Consider the following 4,655-nt stretch of genomic DNA (forward strand, 5'->3'; position numbering starts at 1 on the left):
TGCCTGTCCTTGTGTCGACTCAATATGCCTCTGCGTCATAACTGCTAGTGCACTCACTGTTTTGGCCATGTTGTTGACTATTTCTCGCAGATCACCCACTTGTCGCTGCCATGGCGACGTCTCGCGTGCCTCGACTTCATCTGCATCCACCTCGTCTGCTTCGTACACTTCCATCAATGTCGCAATTTTGTGGCTTTTATTCCCTGCCACTGATAGACTGCATTTCTGTAGCAACGAATTCAGTTGCTCCACTTTAAGCGCTGAGAACTTAACCTTCCTGGATGTTGAACTCCCTTGTTCCAGCTGCATTGCATTTTGGCCTTCCTCCAATCCCATGATTGCGATGCCTTCTCAATACGTCTTAACAGCTTGAACAACTTCTTTTTAATAATTTTCTCCCGAATTCAATCAGCAAAATATGTTGCAAATTCTGCCAGCGCACTACTTCTTCGAATTTCTGTCACTTCCCTTTAATCGCAGCATCTATTGCTTCTCGATGTTTCGATCGCCTCTCCTTTTCCCTTTTCAAACGTCTATCGTTTGGTTGAGCTGCTGTAAGCGTCTATCGCTTATCCGTCGCGTATGTGTTGCTATGCTTATCGCTGTACTCCTTTTCTTATTAGCTGCGAGAATGGTGGTGGTTTTTCAAACCGTAACGCCTTCTGCCGTCGCTTGTTTCACTGGTCTTAATTCTGCGTAAAAAGGTACATACATACAAACGTCTTTACATTTGTTCCCAGTGGCGTGATCAAATTCGCGGAATCGAATCCAACTTCTGACGCTGTCAAGATGCCTGAGTTATGAATGTGTAAGTATGTATGTTTATTAATTGAACCGAATGTATTGGAACATAAATGTATTCGTATGTATGTATATGATTAAATTGACTGATATGCCGGAGCGCTGTCACGTCTTTACTCGACGACCGTTCAATGCTAACTGCCTGGCTCTTACAAGCAGAAAAAGAGACAGACCCCAATGCAATGGAGAGACTAAGTGGAAAAGGACTTGGCTCCACGTGGCATTTCCAATTGGCGTCAGTTGGCACAGAGAAAAACAACTGGCGTGCTTTGTCGAACTCGGCCAAACTCGCATATGCGGTTAAGCTCCAAATAAGAAGAGTCAAATGATAAATTACAAAGTTGGGGGATCTTATTTTTGGATGCGTCAGGAGGAACTAGGAAAACATTCCTTATCAGATGGATTCTGGGAACGGTTCGATCAAAATATTACATTATCTTAGCTATAACTTCGTCTGGAATTGCTGCTACATTGGAAGCATTGCTAATTCAACTCCTGAGCTGCCATTGAACATATAAATCATCGAAACTCCCACGTGCAATATTTCCAGAGCATCCCGTATGGAAAAAGTATTACAAAAATTTTAACTCATTGTTTGGGATGAGTCCACGATGGCACATAAAAAATCGCTCGAGGTTCTTCATCGATTGTTGCGAGATTTGCGTGGAAACGTTCAACTATTCAGGAATGCATTGATATTGCTCGTAGGAGATTTTGGGCAAACATTGGTTTCGTTCCTATACTTTTCTGGATAAAACCCGTAAAACTGTCAAAAAGCAAAATTGCTCTCAAAGAAAGAGAGAAAAACCAAAAAGTACGGGAACGCTATTCGGGTAAAAACTGGTAAAACTGTCAAATACACCGTGGACACCATTTTTTGTTTACATAACAGTTTTTTATCTTTTGGCGATTGTCTAAATTTTGCTCAAATATACCAGCAAATTAACAAAAATAATTACAAAACTTGATATTTCTTCACTAGGATATATTTAATAAGGTGAAAATGCAGATGCACTTTTGTTTTTGCTTATTGAAATTTTAAATCATTTGAAAAGCTGATGGTTTGACACTTTACAAGATTGTACCAGCAAAAACTCTTCGTGGAAAATATTGCAACTTCTGACAAAGAGAGGGCCGATTTTACTCTCCCATTTTTCCTCTAATTTACCAGAGAATCAAGTACGGGAACATTTTCTGGTAAAATCCTGTAAACTCTTGCAACTTCTTGCGAGTTAGGGAACGCAACTATTGTCTGTAGTTTCTCGACTAACACTAGCGGACGAGATAATGGTTGCCTGAAATAGTCAACAGTGCGACAAGACGAACATACATACATACACTGCAGCCGAGGTATTTTTGCGATAATTACTGGACATTGGGAACGGAAAGCTACCAGTCAATGAGAGATTAAGACGAATTTTATTGCATGATAATTTTTTCAACTTAGAAATATAGAAAGGAGAACTGGTCGAAAAAATGTTTTTTTATTAAGAAAATTAATTATAGGAACTGGCTTAGTGAACGAGCTATTCTTGCTGCGAAGAACAAGGATGTCTTTCAACTAAATAATAGTGGTATTGACAGCAGTCGTTGCTTGAGCTGGTCTGCTCTTCCACAAGACTTCCAGGACTCAATAATGCTCAAGGTCAACCTTTGGAAGAGTATGGTTTAGATTTAGATGCGCATTGCTTCTCAGATGTTGCGTGTACCCATGTCGGCAAACCAAATATCCTTGATATGATGTGTGCACACAATTACTTATTACAAAATCAAACTCATATGAAACGTATGCTTTGTTTCGTTATTAAATTATCGCCCATGTAACAGGAATATGCCACAGCAAAGCGTGGCAGGGTACAGCTAGTTTAGAAATATAAAATAACTAGTGAACCCGCTTGACGTCAAAACGCCAACATTTATTTAATTTTATTAAACAGTTGAAACCCTATTAAAAACCTCTCAAAATATTCCTTGATTAATCTAAACCAGAGGCGGGCACTTTTTGATTTTCCAAACACATGTAATTGGGCTTCAAAATGCTGCTTGCTGCGACTTTGACACATGTATACTGTCATCGTCTTCGTGCGTCTTACGATAATTTACGATTCACTGATGCTTCGCTGGTATTTCGGCAAAGCAAATCAAATCAGTTGTTGTTGAGAGTGTTCGGATGCAAAGTTTTCTTAGTGGTAAATAAGCAAGAACGATAGAATACAAGATTGCGCATTCCCGCAGAATGACATTTGTGGCAACGGGTAAACAAAGAATATGGCGAAGAACAATGAGTTGACAGTTGTGAATTTGCAGTGAGAAAACGTGTTTTCTTCTCGATTCACCAATTTCTCAAGCCATCTTTGAATATAGCAAATTAAGCACTACGTTAACAAAAAATATACAACCACTCTTGAAATGTGTTCAAAAGAATAGGTCTTATTAAATAACTACTTAGAATTTTTGTGTTTGTATTGCAGGTGCCGAAAAAATGATAATATCTTGTCGCAGCGCATGTTTTCCTGCAGAAAGTGGTCGATGCTTGCTTACCTCCGATTTTAATTTGTAATTTGTGGTATTTCAACGTTTTCAACTTAACATGTCGTGTTTAAAAGTGGTCCGTAAAGTGCTTCATGCATATTACGCTGGTGTCTAAATTGTATGGCTTCTCCTGCCTGCAGAACTCTACCTACTTTCTGGCCAAGGCGTCGTCGGGGGGAAAAAAAAAAAATGCATTTGGGGGCTTTACCCCTACGGCTGCTGCAATTCAACACACGACTCGACATTTTTATAAAGTTTTTATTACAAATAAAACGTTTTTTACTTCAGAACGCACGAATTTCTTCGACTTTTCACTTGAAAGTACACAATATGTTTGCAATACGTTTGCACTTGTTTCTAAACAAAAAGTTTGTTTACGTATTGCCATAAATGTCAAAGACGGCAAAACCAAAGTAGCGGTTTCCGGAATGCGCCACCATGGTAAATAAGCATGAAAAGTTGTGGTNACGATTCACTGATGCTTCGCTGGTATTTCGGCAAAGCAAATCAAATCAGTTGTTGTTGAGAGTGTTCGGATGCAAAGTTTTCTTAGTGGTAANTATGGCTTCTCCTGCCTGCAGAACTCTACCTACTTTCTGGCCAAGGCGTCGTCGGGGGGAAAAAAAAAAAATGCATTTGGGGGCTTTACCCCTACGGCTGCTGCAATTCAACACACGACTCGACATTTTTATAAAGTTTTTATTACAAATAAAACGTTTTTTACTTCAGAACGCACGAATTTCTTCGACTTTTCACTTGAAAGTACACAATATGTTTGCAATACGTTTGCACTTGTTTCTAAACAAAAAGTTTGTTTACGTATTGCCATAAATGTCAAAGACGGCAAAACCAAAGTAGCGGTTTCCGGAATGCGCCACCATGGTAAATAAGCATGAAAAGTTGTGGTACATTCCAAATCAATGTGGTAGATTCCAATAAATAAATTTATAAATATGTTGTATGCACTTATGGTCAGCTGATTAAGTTACGTGACATTTTGACCAATTTGGCTACTTATATTTTTTGTTTATTTAATGTTTATCTTTTTTTTTGCTGACGGTGCTAGGCATTTTCTTCCATATAAAAGCAATTGCCAATCATTAAAAATCAACGCGATTTCTTAGCGCTTGAAATTTGATCTTTGAGCTACTAAATTCTAATGGGCTGAAAAACTGCATACCTAAAACTTTTCTAGAAATTCTAAATAAAAAGCCAAATCGACAGAACAAGATGCTTTTTTTAGAAATGATCTATCATTTTCTGATAGAACATTAATAATTTTCATGTTGATGATATTACTTTCACCAACCATAAATTTAATA

Source organism: Rhagoletis zephyria, unplaced genomic scaffold, assembly GCF_001687245.7.
Source record: "Rhagoletis zephyria isolate East Lansing unplaced genomic scaffold, Rhagoletis_zephyria_1.1 Rzeph_scaffold_00641, whole genome shotgun sequence".
Lineage (NCBI taxonomy): Eukaryota > Metazoa > Arthropoda > Insecta > Diptera > Tephritidae > Rhagoletis > Rhagoletis zephyria.